The sequence below is a fragment of the Bos grunniens genome, chromosome 21, assembly GCF_055505025.1.
Source record: "Bos grunniens cultivar Pamir isolate PY7600 chromosome 21, Bosgru_T2T1.0, whole genome shotgun sequence".
Lineage (NCBI taxonomy): Eukaryota > Metazoa > Chordata > Mammalia > Artiodactyla > Bovidae > Bos > Bos grunniens.
This window is the reverse complement of record NC_141185.1, coordinates 24,419,860-24,444,008: the sequence shown is the minus strand read 5'-3', so window position 1 is coordinate 24,444,008 and position 24,149 is coordinate 24,419,860. Positions and strand designations below refer to the sequence as shown.

Genomic DNA, 24,149 nt, shown 5'->3' with positions numbered 1-24,149 from the left:
CCTTCCTTTGGGATTGGAATAAAAACTGACCTTTTCCAGTCCTGTGGCCACTGCTGAGTTTTCTGGGCCTTTTACCTCTCCATAAAAACTTTAAAATTAGTTTGTCAATATCCATGAAATAACTTGCTGGGAGTTTGATTGGTGTTCGTTTACTTTAAAAAAAATCTGGGTAGTATGCTAATGACAATCTATTTTCATCATAGAATAGGTAAACAAATTTTGAACATTTGTTTATTTGTAACAGAAAAATGTACAACTCATCTTTATATGTGAAAGTTCTTTTTACATTCTTTGCTGTGAGATAAATGTCTACTAACCTCAAATTTGCATGGCAGTTCCTGCTGTGGGAAACTAGGGTTCACTCCCATGGAGAGCTTAGGAGCCAGTACAGAATTTTTCTGAGGGCTGCCCTGGTGGCTCAGGGGTAAAGAATCCGCAACCCTACCAATGCTGGAGACGGGAGCTTGATCATGCCTGGGAGCAACTAAGCCTGTGTGCCACACTATTAAGCCTTTGCTTTAGATCCTGGGAGGCATAACTACTGAGCCCACGTGCCACAGCTCCTGAAGAGCCCATGCTCCTGAGAGCCTGTGCTCTGCAAGACGAGCAGTCACCACGAGAAGCCCACACACTGCAACCGAGAGTAGCCCCCGCTCACCGCTACTAGAGAAAAGCCTGCCCGGCAACAAAGACCCAGCGCAGCCGAAAATAAAAAGAATTTTTTTTTAAAGAATTTTTTTCAATTGTTCCACTTGAAGCAGAGTAAATACTCTCTGACTCTTGTGTGTCATTGGCTAAACATTAATCACCCAGTAAAAAATTCCATGGATAGAGGAGCCTGGCAGGCTATAATCCATGGAGTTACAAAGAGTCAGACATAACTGAGCCTGCACACACCTGACACAAACTTTTGGCCTACCTATTTGCAGATCTAGAGTGAACCCTCAGATACAGGGATACTGGTGCTGTTGTAAGATGTCCACAGGAGGAAGAAGACTCTTGAGAGTCCCTTGGACTGCAAGGAGATCAAACCAGTCAATCCTAAAGAAAATCAGCCTTGAATAGTCATTGGAAGGACTGATGCTGAACTTGAAGCTCCAGTCCTTTGGCCACCTGATGTGAAGAGCCGGCTCATTGGAAAAGACCCTAATGCTGGGAAAGATTGAAGGCAGGAGGAGAAGGGGATGATAGAGGATGAGATGGTTGGGTGGCATCACTGACTCAACAAACATGAGTTTGAGCAAGCTCCGGGAGATGATGAAGGACAGGGAAGCCTGGCGTGCTGCAGTCCACAGGGTCAAGAAGAGTCAGACATGACTGAGCGACTGAACAACAACAAAAAGTTCTGGGTAGAGTCACTGCATCATCTGCTGAGGTCTCCACATGGCCTTGAGAATGCTTTTGACCATGTTTCCTAAGGCAGGAAGAAAATAACCAAAGTTATTAAATAAAAACTCTGCAAAAGAGGCTTATAAACTTTATTGAGTTTAGTAAACTTTGTAAAGTCTTCATATTCTACATGTAAATTCATATCTGAAGTCATATGTCAATGACTTAACAGATTTGAATGTGTTGTTAGTATTTTTACCTGACAAAAAGATTCTACATGGAGTAGAAGGATTAGCGCTCCCTTTTTTTTTTAAACTCTTATTTTGCTTATCTTATTAGAGTTTTTAGTTTTGCCTTTGTTTGATGAGATCTTTCAAAAGTCACTTGTCACAAATAACTTCACAATTTGTATGGAAATACAAAAAACCTCTAATAGCCAAAGCTATCTTGAGAAAGAAGAATGGAACTGGAGGAATCAACCTACCTGACTTCAGGCTCTACTACAAAGCCACAGTCATCAAGACAGTATGGTACTGGCACAAAGACAGAAATATAGATCAATGGAACAAAATAGAAAGCCCAGAGATAAATCCACGCACCTATGGACACCTTATCTTTAACAAAGGAGGAAAGAATATACAATGGATTAAAAACAATCTCTTTAACAAGTGGTGCTGGGAAAACTGGTCAACCACTTGTAAAAGAATGAAACTAGAACACTTTCTAACACCATACACAAAAATAAACTCAAAATGGATTAAAGATCTAAACATAAGACCAGAAACTATAAAACTCCTAGAGGAGAACATAGGCAAAACACTCTCCGACATACATCACAGCAGGATCCTCTATGACCCACCTCCCAGAAATATTGGAAATAAAAGCAAAAATAAACAAATGGGACCTAATTAAACTTAAAAGCTTCTGCACATCAAAGGAAACTATCAGCAAGGTGAAAAGGCAGCCTCAGAATGGGAGAAAATAATAGCAAATGAAGCAACTGACAAACAACTAATCTCAAAAATATACAAGCAACTCCTACAGCTCAACTCCAGAAAAATAAATGACCCAATCAAAAAATGGGCCAAAGAACTAAATAGACATTTCTCCAAAGAAGACATACAGATGGCTAACAAACACATGAAAAGATGCTCAACATCACTCATTATCAGAGAAATGCAAATCAAAACCACTATGAGGTACCATTTCACGCCAGTCAGAATGGCTGCGATCCAAAAGTCTACAAGCAATAAACGCTGGAGAGGGTGTGGAGAAAAGGGAACCCTCTTACACTGTTGGTGGGAATGCAAACTAGTATAGCCACTATGGAGAACAGTGTGGAGATTCCTTAAAAAACTGGAAATAGAACTGCCTTATGATCTAGCGATCACACTGCTGGGCATACACACTGAGGGAACCAGAATTGAAAGAGACACGTGTACCCCAGTGTTCATCATAGCACTGTTTATAATAGCCAGGACATGGAAGCAACCTAGATGTCCATCAGCAGATGAATGGCTAAGAAAGCTGTGGTACATATACACAATGGAGTATTACTCAGCCATTAAAAAGAATACATTTGAATCAGTTCTAATCAGGTGGATGAAACTGGAGCCTATTATACAGAGTGAAGTAAGCCAGAAAGAAAAACACCAATACAGTATACTAACGCATATATATGGAATTTAGAAAGATGGTAATAATAACCCTGTGTACGAGACAGCAAAAGAGACACTGATGTATAGAACAGTCTTATGGACTCTGTGGGAGAGGGAGAGGGTGGGAAGATTTGGGAGAATGGCATTGAAACATGTATAATATCATGTATGAAATGAGTCGCCAGTCCAGGTTCAATGCACGATACTGGATGCTTGGGGCTGGTGCACTGGGATGACCCAGAGGGATGGTATGGGGAGGGAGGAGGGAGGAGGGTTCAGGATGGGGAACACATGTATACCTGTGGCAGATTCATTTTGATATTTGGCAAAACTAATACAATATTGTAAAGTTTAAAAATAAAATTAAATTTAAAACAGTCACTTGTCTATTTTGTGAGGATTATCTACTTTAAAGTAGCTAATATATACAGCATTTTAAATAAAAACAAAATGGTGATGGCTAACTGTCCAGGGCTTCATGTGTGGAATTCCCATTTTTCTTTCAAGTTGCTTTGCTTACATGTCACTGTTTGTGATATGTGACAGTTTGACATTTAAACCTATTGAGGGTGCCAGTGTCAATTCAAATGAAATATCAGTAATGCTTAATATTTGACTAGTTCTTGGGGTAAAAATCAATTAAAATAGAAGTTCTCATACTCAAATGCTTCTTTGAGTATGTATATGAGCTCATACTTCCCATGCTTCATACCCAGCATTTCATACCCAGTTATAATGAACTTTTTGGAGTTCCCTGAATTTATCATGTTGAGTCTTTATGTCAGGGCTTTTGCTTATACTATTGCTTCTTCCCAGAAAGCTCTTTCTGTGTGGATTCCTTGGTAATACCTCTTTTATGAAACTTTTCCTGGCTCTTTCCTACTCCCCAGGGAGCACTGAAAACATACTCTTGAAACGTTACTGTATTCTCCGCCTTAGCCCTCATCCCTTCTGTTGAACATATTTGCTGACATTCTTGGCTCTTCCTCTAGACCATTGTCTCCCTGAAAACAGAGATGTTGTCTAATTTATCTTTGTATCTCCAGCACAGAGCCCCAAACAGACACATAATCATGCTTGTTGAATTAACCTCTGGAGGTGATAGTCATCTATTATATGCACAGTATCATGGACATGAACTTGGGCAAACTGGGCGACTGAACATTAGTCAGCACAGAGGATTGTGTGTAGCTCTGGGTGCCTTTTGAAGAAAGTCTTGGAAAACTTATATGTACTCAAAGGAAAAGAATTCCAAACAATGTCATGAGACCAGTTCTAGCCTGAGAATAACAGGGAAGGGGGATTTTGGTTTTAATATAAGGAAGAATTATCTAACAGAGGTGCTTGAACACAGGATGAACGGCTTTGGGACATGGTGGGTTTCTTGCCATTGAAGGTGTTGAAATAAAGCCTGAGTGGATAACCTCCTTAAGCAGGCTGAACAAGGGCTTAAAGCATTTGGAGTGATCATAGTGAGTGGAGGAGAATTTAGATAATCTTTGAATTGTAAACAAGCTGAGAATTGAAATCATTTGATATGTCTAGTGATAAGTCTAAACTTTAGTAGATACTATTTCAAATAAAAAAACACACACACCACAGTGAGGCTATTGTAAGTAAACAATTTCTGTCATTCAGAATCTCTAGACCTGGATGACACACAACAGTAATGTAGCTTTGCCTCTCATGAGTCAGGCTAAGCAAGGTTTTGAGCATGTACTGATGCTGTTATTATTTTTTTCTCTGAATATAACTATATATTTAACTTGCTTCCTCTTTGCATCCTAGAAGTAGAACACCTTCACTCCCTCCAACTATGGATTTAAAATTTACAGTCTAAGTCCATAACAAAGTAAGTATTGAAGAAAAGGCAGTTATCTTTATATATTTAGGGTTGCCTAAGACAATTTTAAAAGAAAATATTGAGCAATTAAAACTTAATTCAGGAAATAAACAGTATATCATAGGCCTAACACTGCAGAGAGAAGAAAATAATCTAAAAATGACATCCCTAAATGGTGACTCTTATAGAAACAGAGGTTAGCACATATAAACTATTATATAGAGACTAGATAAACAGTAAAGTCCTACTGTGTAGCATAGGGAATTATATTCAATATTCTGTGATAAACCACAATGGAAAAGAATATGGAAAAGAATATTTTTAAGTGAATCACTTTGCTATACAGTAGAAATTAACACAACATTGGAAATCAACTATACTTCAATAAAATCAGTTAAGAAATCAAGACTCAGTGAAGTTAAAGGGACATGGCTAAATGCTGTACAATGCATTGGTTTCAGAACCTAGACCCCAACCCATCACATGTAATTCCCCTTCTGTGGGTTTCTCCTTTTTGCTGCCTCAAAAGTTTAAGATGTGGCCCCTACCACGAACAGACTTTTGTAATCTCTTAAAGGCATAAGACATATGCATAAAACAATTAAAGAATAACAAAAATACAATCAATTGCAATATAGGTCTTACAGCTGAAGGGTAGTTTGGAAGGTCAACAAGGTGAGAAATCACAGGCTAGAGGATGTGGATGTTTTATTAAGAACAACTTTGAAAATAGCTCTGAAAGATAATTAGGCTTACAAATTTTTTCTTTGGTTCCTAAAGTTCATGTTGGCTTTGTCCACATTCATCAGGGCCTTTTGCTGTCTTTTATTTCTTTCTAGTTTTACTACTACTCATACTGGCCAATAGGATGCAAGCATCTAATTGCAGCAAATTCTTATACATTCCAAGTGACCCCCACAAAACAGGTTGCCATGGTAACCAAACAAAAAGGGATTGGAAACAGAAGTAAAGTATATTTACTTAATGTCTGATGGGCTCTCTGCGCAATTTTCTTGAGACCTGTTGCTGGCTTTCTTTTAGGTTTGGGTGCCAGTCACCACTTACTTTTTAAGCCGTTAAAAGATTAAAAACTTTATGTGGCCTTTCTAATATAGAAAATTGTACTGAGCAGTAACGTTACCAACATTTATTTTTAAATATATAAATCTTATTTAGAAGTGTTGATTTATTACATAGAATTAACACAGGAGCTTACAGTTCTTGTCAATGGAATTGAAGTGAACAGAAGGTTCATTTGATGATGATAAAGAGTCTTTAAGAATGCTACAAGAAAGGGAAGTGACAGTAGATTTAAAATAATTTTGTTAAAGGCCCTCCTATTTGTTTTGCCACATCAATAATAAAGATGTTCACTAACCAGTTGAGATAGAGACTTCATTGATAATTATTTTATGTAGAAAGTCTTAATTAATAGACCACATAATTAACAATTTATCGTGTTCTGGCTAGTTTTAATCCTTTGGTGAAGGAAGATTTTGACAATGAAACAAAGTCATTTAGGCTCATAAAATAAGTCTAACATTTTCTGAATTGGGGACTAGGACCCACTCTCTACATCCCATCCATTGTCTTGGTACCTCTTTGAAGTGCAAAAACATCAGAATTTCAAAGGCAGTCCAGAAAGATGGCATCTGCAGCTTATGGCCAACTCTGGAAACGTAGACAAATTTGCTAGGGGTGTTGGCATAATTGATTTGTCATTTTTAAATTTATTTATCATTATTTTTATGTATTTTTACTTATTTTAAAATTTATTTTGTTTTATTTTCTAGGCCACACTGTGTGGCATGCAGGATCTTAGTTCCCCCACCAGAGGGGGCACCACCCATGCCGCTGCATTAGGAGCTTGGGGCTTCCCTGGTGGCTCAGACGGTAAAGAATCCGCTTGTAATTCCAGAGATCTGGGTTCAATCCCTGGTTTGGGAGGATCCCCTGGAGGAGGGCATGGCAGCCCATTCTAGTGTGCTTGTCTGGAGAATACCCATGGACAGAGGAGCCTGGCGAGCTACAGTCCATGTGGTTGCAAAGAGTCAGATATGACTGAGCACGCACCCATACCTTCTTTGCATCTTTTTAGGTTAGTTCTCTTATTCTAGCAGCTGAGCATATGATTCTTGGAGCAAGATTTTTCTTCAGTGAAGGGATTTGCCCCTTAGGAGTAGAGATGACACAATGCCAAGCTAATTCTGCTCTAGGGTCACAAGGGAAAAAGGTAAAAAAAAAAAAAAAAATACAAGTTTTCCCAAATAAATACCACTTGCTTGGAACAACAATAACAGAATACACAGAAGAATGTTCATTATGTATCTGTATTAATGCCTTAAATGTGATCTATACTATTTTTGTACTTTGGGATGAATATCTATTCCCTCTGCCTTCCAAACTGGGCTGTTTATGTGAAGGATGGTTATGCAGCCTTCACCAGCATCATCAACATCTGGCTACTATGTCGCCACAAAGGAAGAATTAGAGCCAACGTGAAGTCTAATTCCTATTTGGAATGTTTCCCTATTGCAACCTCCAATTTAGTCATTCTTTGGAAAGGAGGTGGCAAGTTTGAGTAAATTTTGGAGTTAAGATCCAATAAGAACAATGGTCAGTGAGCTCCAGCATAAAGGTTAATGGAGGCAGATTTTATTCTGAAGAGACAGATTGGTAGATACATTCTTAAGTTAAAGTCCCTACATGTGTTATCTAGTTCATGTAAGAAAAGGACAGGTTTTAACATCAAAGGAATGTTATAAAGAGTTCTTTACTGAAGTTAGGGAGATTGGGAGAGTAACTTTGTCCTTTATCTCCAGTGAAAAATGTAGACTGGTGGGGGGAAAAAGGTTTCTGCTAAATTCTTTCTGATTTGCTCAGCAGCTGCAAATTGATATTGAATTTTCCTTAACTAGAATTCATTCATTTGTTCCATTTCTGTCCAGTGAGCAAAAATGCTCTACAGCTTTTCCTGGGTGTAGTCTTAATTAATAGTCTCAATAATCTGAAACATTTATTTAGAGTCTTCAATAAGTGACCTAAAGATAGTTTAGAAAATCACTCCCTTGGCAACAACAACCTCCCCTCCTCTTACCAAGCAAGAGGAGCAACCCCCAGCAGCCTTTTCCTGATAGCAAAAAGGGGTTAGTGGAACGACCTCAGCTGCTTTCCGTTTTTTCATTTGTTAATCCGAGTCTGCTGAGCCTTGTCAGTAAGTCGCTTAAGTGTCCAAAGGAATCCCTGTATTTCCTCAGCTTCCTCTCTCCCAAGGGACCCATTATCTCTGTTAGCCTGCCATAGAGAAAGAAGATGTTCGTGACATGCTCTAACTTCTCTGAAGTCAAGGATGCCTTCAAAGTGAAGTTTGGGTGGTTGGGGGAGGGGAAGTAGCGCAGGGGACAACAGGGAGGAGGGAAGGAATTGTAAGCAAAGGGACAGCTGGGGGATTGGCCGGTTCTTCTGGGCATTCTGTGAAGCCTCTTTGGAGGCAGTGAAGAAAGTAAAATTCAGAGGCATCTTTTAAAAAATGCTGTAAAGGTTCTGACTTCTTAAGCTGATCTACATAAGGAATAGAGATGAGAGAAATAATGCCAGTCAGTGGGCCAGCTATGAACCCAACCCTATTTTCACTTACCTTTGCTATTTTTTAAAGGGACCATTACATTCTCTATTTGGCAGTATACCAGAGGAACCAAAACAGGAGAGCTACAGGATCACATGGGGCTTCCCTGGTGGCTCAGATGGTAAAGAATCTGCCTGCAATGCAGGAGACCTGGGTTCGATTCCTGGGTCAGCAAGATTCCCTGGAGAAGGGAATGGCAACCCACTCCAGGATTCTTGCCTGGAGAATTCCACAGACAGAGGATCCTGGTCGGTTACAGTCCATGGGGTCACAAAGAGTCAGACATGACTGAGTGATTCACACACACACACACACACACAGTCAGACACGACTGAGCGATTAACACACACACACACATCCCATAACATGGTTGTGGTCCTGGACCAAGACCTAAGTAGGTTCCCTCAAATGCTATCCCAGTTAGAGGAGTATGGATTCTAGAAACACCTATTCTGACAAGAAGCCATAGATTAAAAAAAAAAAAATTTAAGTTTACACCTTAAATAGCTTCGGGTTAAATGTGATTAAGGAGGGAAATTATGAAGAGAGAAGGCAGGAAATTTTTTTCTCAGTGGACTTGTATTTCATTTCTAAAACTGAAGCAGTTGCTTCTCTTACTAACATGTCATGCAAGTATTTTCTTAGGGAATTGGGGACAAAAATTCCAATTCTGAGCAATAGAAGATTGAAGACTAAGTGACTTTACTATTTTAAAAATAACTTTTTCCAAGTATAAAAACAATCTATGTCCATTATAAGAAATTAGGGATGAATTAATGAGTTCCACACTGGGGAAGATGTGATGGTAAGATTCTCTATTCATTTTTTAAGAGTGAAAAAATGGTTTGAAAGAACTGAGGCAGTTTTCATATGTTTGACTTGTAGGGAGGGGCCAAGCAGAATGTTGAGCCTTCCTGCAAGGCTGAGGTTGCTCTGATTATGACCTGGCTCAGAAGACTGTCACAAGGGTTTAAGGATTAAGAATCTGGGAGGCAGCAGTGTTTCTAGTATTAGATACATTGGGCCCATGGTGTTAGTAAATTAGATTCATTTGGCCCACCCGCCCCAAATTAAAAATAAGGTTTACAGCTGAGAAGGGGTATATTGACAAAGCAATCAAGCCAGGAGACTGGAAAACAAGTCCCTGAGCTGCTTCCCTGAAGGTGTGGGGGTGGGGATATTTATGGACTGAGAAGGGTGGTCTTAGGGGAAGAGGGGAAGTTGATTGGAGGCAGGGGAAAAGGTGAGGTAATTGGTGTTCTACACAGGTGTATCTAGATTAGATGTTTCTGCATATCAAAATGCAGGCTCTGAGCCATGATTGGAGAATGGAGTTTTCAAGTCCTCTGATGTCACCAGGTGAGGGTTAAGACGTCTGCGCAGGCTCAGTTTTGGGGCTCGTGGTCTCAGCCTGCCCCAGCTGGCCTGCATTGGACAGGAGCTGACTACAGGTTCCTGTAATCCAAGTGGACTGTATGAAGCTGGGAAGGTACGCAATTTAAGAGAAAAAAGAAAAGGGGGGGAAAAAAGCTAAGTAAACTGAGGTTAATCAATGAAGAAAGGATTTTAACAAGCTATTCCCTTCTCTGTTCTGTGAGACAAGCTTAAGAATTTCTGTTATCAACTTCTGTTAACTCTATAGGTCACTGTTTCAGTGCTGTGGTTCGTCTTGGTGTCAAGTTTGAGTGATGGGGGACTTAATTTTGGACTATTCTGGTGAGTGGGAATGCTGTGTGTTTGTGAATAATTTGGAAATCCAGGGGTCGTCAAGTGAGTTTGGAAAAAAAGTTGTGAACATCTTAACTGGTTGGTTCCTTTTATGTTTCTTCTCAAACATACCTGCTTAGAAGGAAAAATTAGCTACTTCAACTTTTTTTCTTGTATCTTTCATTTGCCCTGACTAGGGAAAGAGGTGCTGCAGACTTGGTTTGGTTATCATACCTTCAAAAATTAGCTGCAATTCAAGATGTTTTCTTATGAGAATTAGCACCCAGGGCCATAATGTAACATCTGTTTTGCATAATCAAAATATTCCTGTGCTGAACTAAAATGGCCTTTTAGTGCTTTGGGGGTGTTACCTGAGGCAATGCTTTATCTGTTTCTATGAGAAAAGGGCTTTAAGAAAGCTTCTCAGACGAGGGTGTAAACCTTAGAACAATTGGAAACAAGTCGTACCCACTTCCTCTCCCACCAGAAGGTCTTCTGCAAGCTTGCCCAGGAACCAGCAAGGGAAGGAGACGTAACTACACTTTCATCTGGAGGTTGGAAGCTGGAGAGGGGATTGAATTGCCAGTGAACTTTGCACTGTGATTTCATATTGAAGTGGCTGCATCTGTGCCACCTGTTGATGGCATGATGGGAGCATTAGTCCTGGCTCAGCCTCGGCACCATTGATAACTCTGCTTAACATCACCCCGGGGGAGGCTTTATTAGAAGACCAGTCACTTTGCCTGGGCAATGGTGTACATTGGTGCCCCATTCAACCCTTTTTTCCGACATGAGCACATTTGAATGGGCCACCGGTGAAGCCATTCAGTGAGAACATGCAACCAGGGTTTCTGGGTGGCCTGGGGCTGAGCTGAGAATTCTTGTTAATGGACTGTGAGACTTAGCCTATTGAGGTACATGAACTCAGTGACCAAAGAAAAGTGAGACAAAGATATCCCTCACAGGAACATGTAGGTCAGAAGTGGACAAAAGCAGACATGGACCAGTCAAAGTTTTTGATTACTGAGCTGAAAAGGGAACACGGATCCCTGTGGGGTTGCTCCGCTAGAGCTATTTGACAGAAATCTCAAAAATGCCCTCACTCTCTGAGAGGAAGGCATTTACCAGAATTGCAGGCGGTGTGTGAAGTTATTTTAAAAATGTTTTCTCCTTCCACTTGTCTTTGTGGTAATTTCCTATTTGGCAGTACTTAGAAAAGGCCCCTGATAACTAGAATGAGAAGAAAGGGTTGCAAAATTGACTGGAAAAAACATGCTTAAAAGTGAAAGATCATGGGCAGCATTTCCAATGTCGCTGGTACTCTGAATTATTTCCAGGGTCTAAAGAGACCAGAAAGTGTGCTTTGGGAACCAGAATTTGTGCATGTTTAGTATTATAACTTTAGTAGATTTCATTTTTACTCAAGATATAGGATAAAAAATATATCGTTTTGAAATTTTGCAAAAAACACAAAAGAATAACTGAAAAAGCTTAAGGAGTCATTTGCGATCTATCTACATGATTAATTATAATAACAGCTTGCTTAATACTGATTAACCCTACACTGTTGCTTCTCAATTCTATGGGAGAGACATTCGTCCTGTATTTAGATGTCATCAATGTAGATGTCTAAAGAACTAATTCTCAGATGCATGTGAAATTTGAAAAGTGTTCTGTAATTTTTTCAAGATGGTATTTTAATAACATATGAATACTTTATTCCAAACCAGCTTTATTAAAATGATTAGAATTTTTACAACTTTTTGAGATAGCAATATGTTTTAAAATATTCAGAATTTTGGTTTTGTGAGATTTGGGGAACCTAGTAATACCTGTAATCTTGTTCCATAAAAGGAGCTGAGAAGAACGTGTGTGTGTGTGTGTGTGTGTTTTAAATCCTGTCATAAGTAAGGGAATGATTTTTATGCGGGAAGTATTCTATTTTAAAAATGTGACTGAATGACTTCTCTGGTGGTCTGATGGTTAAGAGTCTGCCTTGCATTGCAAGAGATACCGATTTGATCCCTGGTCTGGGAACTAAGATCACAGAAAGAGCAACTAAGCCTGCGAGTCGAAATCACAACAGAGATCCCATATGCTGCAATTAAGACCCAGTGCAGCAAAATAAATAAATAAATGTTTAAAAAAAAAGTGGAACTGAAGGAAAAGGAAGAATCATACCTTGAGATCACATCCATTGAGTTATATACCTCGAGTCATATCCATTTATACTGAAACAGCATTTTATGAGGGTGGGGGCTTCTGGGTCCATTTAGCCTATTGTAGCCATAGTATGATTGAGGCCTCCAGAGGTTTAGTAGTTTGCCAGAGACCCACTCAGTATCTGGACTTAAAAGTAGCACTTCATCTCGTGGGAATTGTTTCATTGCAACAGTAATAGATCTTTCTTTGTTAAAGGCTAGAATCCTTACATTTAGAAGCTGTTTTACCTCATATTGGGATTTCCCTGGTGGCTCAGATGGTAAAGCATCTGCCTACAATGCAGGAGACCTGGGTTTGATCCCTGGGTTGGGAAGATCCTCTGGAGAAGGAAATGACAATCCACTCCAGTACTCTTGCCTGGAAAATCCCATGGATGGAGGAGCATGGTAGGCTGCAGCCCATGGGGTCGCAAAGAGTTGGACACAACTGAGCAACTTCACTTTACCTCATATTGAGTTGACTAAATGTAAAATTGATTTACATGCTATCTATATTTATATGTCTGTCTTGGTTATGATACTTTTGTTATATGTTTCCTAAACTTTCAAAAAGCACTAGTAAAAGATAACAACAATTTCAAAACTCCACTTTTCTCCCCAAAACCTTTGTACCAGTTTTGCTTTGCCCCTTTTATTTTTAAAGCATTTCTAAAATCAATTCCCTTTCTTTCCACCTTTGTATTAAGAAATCTTTAGCTTCCTTTAGGTATATACCCTGTCTAGGTTACTTCTGTTTCTTCTCTGTCTGCCTGTGTGTGCGTGTTCAGTTGTGTCTGACTCTATGCAACCCTGTAGCCCGTCAGCCTCCTCTGTCCATGGGATTTTCCAGGCAACAATACTAGAGTAGGTTGCCATTTATTTCTCCTTTAAGCCACTTCATAATGTGTGGTAAAATTTGTCGATCTCTGTGATTTTGTCGATCGACAATTTTGTCGATCGACAATTTTGTCGATCTCTGTGATTCAGAGCAAGTTGTCTCTGGAAACGCTTCCGTCTGGGTCCTCCGTTGCTTTCTAGAGAAGGGGTCTAGAATATACCACCCCCAAATATGCCACTTTGGCATAAAGATTATTTTGTGGCAGTTGAGGAAGTCACAGGAAATGTTCTCTACCATAGTCCCTCTGGCCTGAAAAAGAAAAGGGCATAAATCTTCCTTTGTAAACATGGCATAAATTTGTAGAGGCGTCCCCTCTCTTACACCACCAAGATCCTGAAGGCAGCTCTGGGTGGGTCTTTACAATAAACCATGTTAAACAGCCAGCTTCCCACAACTCACCGCTCCTGGGAGCTCTTGCCTCCTTTTCTGTGTCTAGTCACTCCTCCACAGTTTTATTCTTTGTTAAAATGGTTGAGAAGCATTCCCCTCCCCTGTTTGCTGCTTTCCATTTTAACTTTTTCTGTGAAGCCCTCATGTCTGTAAAATACTAACATCTATAAAGTTTGTATGCCTTTTCTCCTGTTCCCTTTTTTCTGTTTGATTCACAGGCCCCCATGTTCGGAATCTGAGAGGATAGAGGAAAAGTTTTTTCTTTCCCTACACTAGGTAATCACTAAATTTTCTCTTCGGTTCCAATCAAGCCTGTCATATTGCTTTTTCTCCTCCAGTTTCCAACTCTTTAGTACATTGTTGTTGCATGTTGTCTTACCCAGCAGTTTTCCTCTCATTTGCATCCTTTTCAGTTCACTACAGTTCAGTCGCTTAGTCATGTCCGACTCTTTGCAATCCCACGGACTGCAGTATGCCAGGCTTCCCTGAACCAACTCCTGGAGCTTGCTCAAACTCATGTCTGTCGAGTCAGTGATGCCATCCAGCCATCTCATCCTCTGTCATCCCCTTCTCCTCCTGCCTTCAATCTTTCCCACTACCAGGGTCTTTTCCAAGGATTCAGTTCTTTGCATCAGGTGGCCAAAGTATTGGGGCTTCAGCTTCAGCATCAGTCCTTCCAGGGAATATTCAGAGTTGGTTTCCTTTAGGATAAACTGGTTGGATCTCCTTGGAGTCCAAGGGACTGTCAAGAGTCTTCTCCAACACCACAGTTCAAAAGCATCAATTCTTCAGCGCTGAACTTTATAGTCTAACTCTCACACTCATACATGACTACTGGAAAACCTTTGTTGGCAAAGTAGTCTCTGCTTTCCATTATGCTGTCTAGGTTGGTCATAGCTTTTCTACCAAGCAGCAAGCAACTTTTAATTTCATGGCTGCAGTCACCATCTGCAGTGATTTTGGAGCCCAGAAAAATAAAGTCTCTCACTGTTTCCATTGTTTCCCCATCTATTTGCCATGAAGTGATGGGACTGGATGCCATGATCTTTGTTTTTTGAATGTTGAGTTTTAAGCCAGCTTTTTCACTCTCCTCTCTCACTTTCATCAAGAGGCTCTTTAGGTCTTCTTGATGAGTTTGATTAGTTTTTCTTTTCAGTTAAAAATTTTAGATCTCAAATGCCTTATTATTAGCTAGAAATGTCTTGGCAATGAGTGGATGTGATCCCACTATCATGTCACCTCTGTTATTTTTGGAGGGCATGTCTTATGGTAAAAAGAATGGGAATTCATTTGTAAAATCTTAAGCTATCTTTTCTACAAGCAATAAAGTCTTTGGGTTTTAAAGGACAATGGCTTTAGATATCTAAATTTTGTTTGAAGATACTGTTAAAGCAAAGTTGAGATGAATCAGTTGATTACTGTCTGGAAATTTTAAATCTTTCTCACACATCAATTAATGGGTATAAGGGTTAGTTTGGGTTCCATATCTTTACTTTTCCATATAAGAAACTGCTGGGTTTGGGTTTATTATATTAATAATATAATAATAATTTCCATTTAGCAATGATACTGTGTATGAAGAACTGAGTTAAGCATTTGACATACATTCTGTTATTGAATCCTCATAACAATCCTATAAAATAAGTACTTTATCATCTCTGTTTGACAGACAAGGAAAACTTGAACTTTGAGAGGTTAAATGACTTGCCCATGGTTACCTGGCTATTAAGTGGGAAATTGAATAGTTTTTGGAAGTGGTCTCAACCTGGTTCCTTTGAAGAAACAAGACCATCATTAGTAATTATATCTTACTATGCTTTGTGAATGTCTTTCCCTTTATACTTTATTGATGACACATGGTACTTTTCCAGCAGTTCAAGGTCTGTAAGGGCACAGCCAAGGGCAGGGAAATGGTACTTGGATAAGTCATATTACTAGGGTTGCAGCTAAGATCTACAGCCAGAGGGGCCACTGTGGCTGGAGGATTGTGGGAAGGGGCATACTCAGCATTCCAACCAATGCCTCGGTACTTTTTATTTGAATTTCTTCTTCAGCATCGGCCACTGGCTAGATGTATGTGCTAACATGTTCTTATTCTCATATTCTGATGCTCACTGATTCTGATTTCTGATCTCACACTTTTCCATTTCTTTTAGAGTTCAAATGGTCTGCTTTCTGATTCAGTTTCTCTAGGAAATATATGAAAATATTTTCTGAATTGTAGAAGTCCAAATTATCAAATATTGCAATATTATGGTTACATTTCTGCTGTTTATATGATTATTCTGCTGTGAAGCCTCACCCAAACTTCTGGTTTAGGAAAAGTCACCTTTACAGTTTTCATCAACTGAAAAAAGAGCCATATTAGGTGTAATTATAAATTTTGATAAAGTAAAGCATAACTGTGTCGCATTTTAGGTTAACAGATGGGGTTCAGGACATGCTGCTGCCAAATATGGTATTTTGTCATATTGAGTATTTTAAACTGAAGGAATTTGAGAAACCAGCATGTGCAAGAAGGACCTTCTGACCTTCCCCTGAAGTAGATAAAAAATTTCATATTAGAGATGCCCTCATTATATCTGGAGGAAAGGAGCATCCTTATCTCTTAAAATCTAGGGACCAGAGAGGATTCTGAATGAACAATTATTGCTAAGCTTCCCTATCTACTTGCTTCATGCCCTTTGCCCTCTGCTGCTTTTTCATGACTTTCTGCTCTTCATCAAACCTAATATAAAAATGCTCAGGTTTAACCATTTCTTTGGGTCTTCCTTTTGAAGGTTCCCACATCACATGAAAAGTATGCTAAATAAATTTGTATGCTTTTCTTTTGTTAATCTTAAAAAATTTTTTTTTTCTGCGTGAGTTAAACTTCATTACAATATTCTTTATTTTTGTGGATGACTCATATGGATTCGGGAGTTGGTGATGGACAGGGAGTCCGGGCGTGCTGCGATTCATGGGGTTGCAAAGAGTTGGACACGACTGAGCAACTGAACTGAATATGGATTTATATCACTTATTTAAAAAAAGTTTGGCCACACTGTGCCACGTGTGGGATCTTAGTTTCCCCACTAGGGATTGAACCTGTGCCCCATGATGTGGAAGTACAGGGTCTTAACTGCTGGACTACAGGGAAAGTGAAGTAACAGTTGTGTCCGACTCTTCGTGACCCCATGGACTGTAGCCTACCAGGCTCCTCCATCCATGGGATTTTCCAGGCAAGAGTACTGGAGTGGGTTGCCATTTCCTTCTCCAGGAGATCTTCCTGACCCAGGGATTGAACCCGGATCTTCTACATTGTAGGCAGATGCTTTACCATCTGAGCCACCAGGGAAGTCCCTGTTAAATCTGTCTTTTGTTACAAGGGTCCCAGTCAAGAACTTAGAAGGGTAGAGGAGAAAGATGTTTTTCTTCACTGATACAACCTACATAAAAGTCTGACAGATTGTCTGAAATTGGCTTCTACTCTCTCTCAGGAGACAAGAGGCTAAGCATTGCTTGTATGAGAAGGATGACATCAAAATGCAAACCCAGCTTTACCTTACACACCAGCTTTCTCCAGAGAAGGTAGAAAGTTGGCAGCAATGGCTGGTGCCATTTCACTAAGGAGATACACAAACAAAACATGAGCTTTTACAATCACCCTAGGAATTAAAAAAAATCTTGAGGCCAGGGTCCTACCCCAGACTCAGTTCAGTTCAGTTGCTCAGTCGTGTCCGACTCTTTGAGACCCCATCGACCGCAGCACGCCAGGCCTCCCTGTCCATCACCAACTCCCAGAGTTTACTCAAACTCATGTTCATTGAGTCGGTGATGCCATCCAACCATCTCATCCTTTGTCGTCCCCTTCTCCTCCTGCCCTCAATCTTTCCCAGCATCAGGGTCTTTTCAAGTGAGTCAGTTCTTCGCATCAGGTGACCAAAATATTGGAGTTTCAGCTTCAACATCAATCCTTCCAATGAACACTCAGGACTGATATCCTTTAGGATGGACTGGTTGGATCTCTTTGCAGTCCAAAGGACTCTCAAGAGTCTTCTCCAACATCACAGTTCAAAAGCATCAGTTCTTTGGTGTTCAGCTTTCTTTATAGTCCAACTCTCACATCCATATATGACCACTGGAAAAACCATAGCCTTGACCAGACGGACCTTTGTTGGCAAAGTAATGTCTCTTTTTAATATAATGTCTGTACCCCAGACTAACAACTAAATAAAAATATTTGGAGGTAGAGTCCAGGCATCAGATTTTTTGAAAAGCTTCCTGAGTGATGCCAATGTATAGCCAGGGTTGAGAAGCACCGGTCTAGCACTGCATGTAGATCAGAAATCACCATATAACGTGGTACAAGGTCCTTTGGGAGATGGAGATATTACAGTTAAGACTTGGACCTTGCCTTTTAATGTGGTTCAAAACACTCCTGCCACAAAAATGGTTACTAATAATGCAGTGCGGTCACTTGTTATTAGTAACTGATTGGTAAGTGAGAGAGGTTACCACAGAGTATGCAGTATGTGATGGAGACTAAATAGCCTCCAATTCCTACCCTCATCCTTCTGGGTAATAATAATCACTGTCTCCTGTGTGCCAGATAGTTTATCTGCCTCATTTCATCTTCTCAACTGCTTATCACTTAGGTGGTGGTCTCATTTTACCGCAGAAAACTAAGGCTTGGTGATACTGTTACTTGTGGAAGGTCTGAGCAGCAAGCTTGGAAGGTAGGTCTATGGGGACCAGCATCCATGCTCTCTAACCATTAAGTTGTACAGGTTGGTCTTGGTAGGTGCCTGGTCAGTAGCAGTTAGGGTGAGCTATGTGCCATAAAATGTTTAACCTTTTATACATTTACGTTTCTTGTTTTTAAACTGTGTATTTTGAGGAATTCCAAACCACAGGAAAGTTGAATGAATAGGACACCAAATGCTGTATAAATCCCTTTCTGGAATTTATTTGATTGTTTTCTCATTATTAGATACAGATTAAATATTCATGGCAAGGATACTGGATAGCTGGTCTATAATTCTTAGTGGATCCATCAAGAGGTTCATATCAGATTGTCCCACTATTGGTGATGCTAAGTTTGGTCATTTGGTTAAGTTGGTATCATGCCTAAAGTCCCTGTTGTACAGTTAACCTGTGTGGTGATATTTTAAAACCAATAGTTTTTTACGCTTTGGTTTTAGCATCTGTTATGATTTTTTCACTGTGGGTTGAAAATAGAGATTTTCTATTTCTATCATTTTCTTGACATTCATTAGTTGGCATATTAGTTGCCTCAGGCTACCACAACAAACTACCACCGCTTGGTGGCTTAAACAACAGAAATGTATTTTCTCATGGTTCTGGAAGCTGGAAGTCCAAGACCAAAGTCTCGTCAGGGTTGGTTTCTGGTGAATCCTCCCTCTGATTTGTAGGCAGCTGTCTTCTCAAGGTGTCCCCCCGGCCTCTCCCGTGGAGGGAGAGAACCCTTTGGTGTGTCTTCCTCTCCTCTTCCTACAGAACACTAGTCCTGTAGGATCAAAGCTCTACCCTTGTGACCTCATTTAACCTTAATTACCTTCCTACAGGTCCCGTCTTCAAATACAGTCACACTGGGACTTAGGGCTTCAGCATATGGACTTTGGGTGGGAGACAATTCAATTATAACAGATAGTGTTCTGTAAAACTGAGCTTTCTTCTCCCCACCCCTTCCCTCCTCCTCTTCCTTCTCCACCTCTACCATATTTTCTCCTTCTTCTGAGTTTCATGATGGATTCATTGAGTTATTTTTCATCAACTGCACTATGACCTGTTTCTGTCATTTTTCACGGTGATCAAATTGTCCAAGATGTGGCCAGTGGGAGGTTCTTCAAACTAGCCCCAGTATGTTTCCATATGACTCTATCGATGTTTAAGCACTTCCTTCCTTTCTTGAATAAGATATTCTAGTCTACCTTGTGTTTTTCCTATCCCAATCATTTCTGGAATCAGTCATTTCTCTAAGGAAACCTTGTTCCTTTTGGTGGGAGATGGTATTTAGAAACACTGTCTTTGAGCTTATGTTGCTAGCTCTGATTACCTTGTGAATCTGTTATTTTTAATAGATTTCTCCATATGGTAGCTATAAAAACTGTACCAAAAAAGACTTTATTGAATTAGAGATTAACTCTTCAAGAGTACAATCAGGCATTTAGTAACATTTGAAAAGCCTTTGAGTGGCTTGGAATGTAGCATGTACTTAGTAAATAAATATTGATAAATGAGTGAATAAATGGCCTTGAATTGTGGGGTTTGCTTAGTTTGCTAGGAGGAGAATTTGCCCAGGCTGTAGTGAGTGGAGGAGATTGACATCATTCCTTGTATATGTATTTGTATATGCATCTTATCTGCATTTTTTCAGTCTGTAGCTGTCTCTCCTGTTAAGAAGAAAAATCCAGATTCCTACCTCCAGACCCTTTATAAGCTCTTGTAGCTGTTTCCCCAGGAAGTGATTCCTTGGAGCCTCTAACTTCTCACCAGTGGTTCTCAGAGCATCCCTTCAGACTTCTAGGGGGATGAGATAACTTATCCTGAAAAGATACTTGAAAAGAAATACTTTTTCCTAGTTTAAAAAAAACAGCTAGCTAAGGAATATTATTTTTTCACAGATGAAGAGAATCGAGTTAAAATGAAGCTAGGAATACAGATTTCAGAGCTCTTGAGACTCTCATATATTTAATATCTATCCCGAGGAACAAGGATTCAGTCACAACCACTCTTTAAGGATCTATTTACTGTCAAAGTGTAATTGGATTTTGATATAGCAGTTCATTTTAGTGGGGGTGGGCAAGGGAAGGTGATTACAAAGTAACAAAATGTAAGTGATGGTACCTTTGATTTTTTTTTTTTTTCTTTTCTGCTCCTGGATCTTAACAGATACTGGGAGTAAACCCCTTATCCCCCACAGTAGTCTTAGAAAACAAGGCATACACTTCAACTACTTCTGCTGTGAATAATCCATTGAAGCCAAACAGTATTATACTAGATTCATCAGTGTTCACACAAAGGTCATATCCGTACATATTTCTTTGAATTTGTGGGACGCATATGGTGTACCACTTCTATAGAAGAAATATTTTCATTTTAGAATTCAACTTTTGTAACCTTTGGCAACATGTAGTATCAATGGCTCTTTGTTGTTCAAAAAAAAAGTAAAACTGTAAGCTATCCCCAAGGATATGCAGGGCGTTACTATAGCAACAGAATCTGCCTCCTAGCACCACAAGAGAAGCTATGAATAAAAGATGGTGTTCTAAGGACAACAGAATAGAAGAGGTTGTTTCGATCCTTCTAATACCTGAAATTTGCTGTTATTTTGTTAAATGCAAAATAAAAATCTTGGGCAAAGGCCCAGTTCACTAAAGGGATGAATTTCTATATTGTACTTCAGATGTCATGGGGAAAAATATACACTTTCTGAATAGAGTCAGGCCATGGTAGGAGGACCAGGAAAGGGCCGAAATGTTTGATTTATGTTTTTTGTTTGTTTGTTTAATTTTTTACTTTGGATGAAAGAATTCAAAGAAAAACATGCTACTCAGACATACAGAAAATAGGACTATTTAAAATTTGACCAAACATAGTCTTTTTGTTATTTATAAGTTTTTTGGCCATGCTGCACTGCATGCGGGATTTTAGTTCCTTGACCAGGGATTGAACCCATACCCCCTACAGTGGGAGCATGGAGTCTTAACCACTGGACTACCAGGAAAGTCCCTGGTTCTATATTTAAACATAGCAGACTTTACGTAAAATATAGGACAAAACAAAGTACTGTAATTTCAGCTTGCACTGTCTGTTCTGAATCCAGTTATTTTTATGTGTACCCACTTTGGTCACTGAGTTCTAGTTCCTAGTGATTTCTCCATAACTGCCTGCTGCTGCTGCCAAGTCTCTTCAGTCGTGTCCAACTCTGTGTGACCCCATAGACAGCAGCCCACCAGGCTCCCCTGTCCCTGGGATTCTCCAGGCAAGAACACTGGAGTGGGTTGCCATTTCCTTCTCCAATGCATGAAGAAAGTGAAAAGTGCCTATCTACCTACTAACCTAGCTATGTTATATTATACTGGGTATTTTAGGACCCATATCTTAGGATGATGGATAAAGGTTTCAGATGATGCAGAAATAGAGAACTTTGACTCTGTCTCTCTCTACCCACCAACACACCTACATACATGTATATATACATGTATATTTTCACAACTATCAGTTCAGTTCAGTCGCTCAGTCGTGTCTGACTCTTTGCAACCCCATGAATTGCAGCACGCCAGGCCTCCCTGTCTGTCACCAACTCCTGGAGTTCACTCAAACTCATGTCCATTGAGTCGGTGATGCCAGCCAGCCATCTCATCCTCTGTCGTCCCCTTCTCCTCCTGCCCCCAATCCCTCCCAGCATCAGAGTCTTTTCCAATGAGTCAACTCTTCACACGAGGTGGCCAAAGTATTGGAGTTTCAGCTTTAGCATCATTCCTTCCAAAGAACACCTATATATCACATTTAAGTTTTAAGAAACATCTTTTTTTATTGTGTGAAGTTATTGGTGGGTGAACTGTTATTCTGAAAAGAGGTAAAGAACTCACTCCTCTCTAATGCTGATTTTCAATATATGAAGAGCTAAATTAAATTATTGCAGAGATGTGACTTCCCAGGTGGCGCAGTGGTAAAGAATCCACTGCCAATGCAGGAGACGGAAGAGACGCAGGTTTGACCCCTAGGTTGGGAAGACCCCCCTGGAATAGTAAATGACAACTCTCTCCAGTGTTTTTGCCTGGAAAATCCTATGGACAGAAGGGCCTGGCAGACTACAGTCCATGGGGCCACAAAGAGTCAGACACAACTGGGCATGTGTGAGCACACATGCAAGTGTGATTATCAGAGCAAAGGGGCTGCCATGGACTGGATTATTTCTCCCCCACCCAAATTGATATCTTGAAGCCCTAACCCTGAATGTGACTCTTATTTGGAGACAAGGTGTTTGTGGAAGTGATTAAGGCTAAGTGAGGTCATAATGGTAGGACCCTGATCCAATAGGATTAGTGTTCTTTAAGACGAGAGACCAGAGCTTTCTGTTTGTGTGCATGTACTGAGGAAAGGCCACGTGACCACACAGTGAGAAAGCAGCCATCTGTGTCAGGCAAATAGGCCTCACTAGGAGGTAACCATGTTGGCATCCTAATATCAGACTCCCCATCTCCAGAACCATGACAAAATAAGCGTAAGCCATTTAGTCTGTGGCATTTTGTTATGGCAGCCCAAGCCAGCTGATACAGACTTAAAAACACTTGTATGATTACTTAATTTTCTTTTAGAGTCAGAGGTTAAAGGGGGGCAGGTATGCACATGATTCTCAAAGTTTTTCTAGGACTGGTCTTTTGTTACTGTTACCTTAACTTTACATAATTTGGAATCTGAAGGTTTCTAATACAGTTATTAAATGTGTTTAAAAACACTATTTTGGCTATGAAACCTAGAAAAATAAGACCTTTTGTTTTAGTTGCAATAATTTTCCCACTTATTTTTGTGGCTGGATACAATTGCAGAAGCTTAACAAAAAGGCAGCATTTTGTTTTTCAATTCTATCTTAATTTAGGTGCTGATTGACTACATTTGGGAGGATGGATTAATAGACTCTATATTAGTACTAATTTTATGAGAATAGATTCTGGACAACCACTGTCAAAATTTCAGAGATCTTTTTTCCTGTTCAGTGTTTTCCTTTCCTTGGATCTCCCCATAAGTCAAAAGCTCCAGAGATTTTTTTTGATTAGCAAGGAGTCTATTCAGTTGAGCTGGTTATATGTCTTGGTTGTTTCTCCTAGTCTTGAAATTAAGTGGTACACTAAAATGTTAATATTGAGGGGTGGGAACATAGATTATTCTTTTTTCTCCTGCTTTCCCACTTATTTTCTAAATTTTGTATAATAAACATTCATCATGAAAAATAATAAAGTTGAAAAATAAGTGTTAGACGAACTTGTAAAAATCCTGTCTTCTTTGAGGAAGAATTTTAGATGGTTTACAATAAAAAAACATTTATACAATAAAGCTAGATGAGCTAGGAATTAGAAATCTAAAAGCATGAAAAAAGGAAGTAAATACTCTAACCGTGAGATTTAGTATGGTTATGGTAATTGAACATTAAATTTAGCTCTGAGCTTCTTTATATCCAAGAAAAAAATGGTGGATTAGAAAATGATCATTATCTGATCAAGAGAAAGCATATCATCTAAGTATACTTAGTGAAAGGACATTTTTTTGCTTGTTAAACTCCTAAAAGGAACTTTTCATAGTATGTTTTATTTGTGTAAAACATAAAAAGTATTTTTATATGCTTGTAAATATAGAGAAAATGTTTGGAAGATACTCAGGAAACTATTGATGGTAATATTAAGTTGCCTGACACTTTTGCTGCCTAGCATGCTTTCCCCTTACTTTGATAACAGTGTCCCTCTTCCTTAAGGGAACAGCTCCCCTTCTATTT

At 39.5% G+C, this 24,149-nt stretch overlaps 1 long non-coding RNA gene across 7 annotated transcripts in view; it reads left to right on the top strand.

The window, feature by feature from the left end:
- Positions 1 to 9,441: 9,441 nt before the first annotated feature.
- LOC147349240 (uncharacterized) overlaps positions 9,442 to 24,149 on the top strand; it is a 352,149-nt gene continuing 337,441 nt past the window's right edge. For 3 of the 7 annotated variants that reach the window (XR_015149727.1, XR_015149726.1, XR_015149725.1), the window contains exon 1: positions 9,651 to 9,944. This is a non-coding gene — a long non-coding RNA (uncharacterized LOC147349240). Of the gene's footprint in view, positions 9,945 to 10,091; positions 10,172 to 18,288; positions 18,370 to 24,149 lie in introns of those variants that run through there. The other 4 variants (XR_015149729.1, XR_015149728.1, XR_015149730.1 and 1 more) reach the window with 4 other exon arrangements.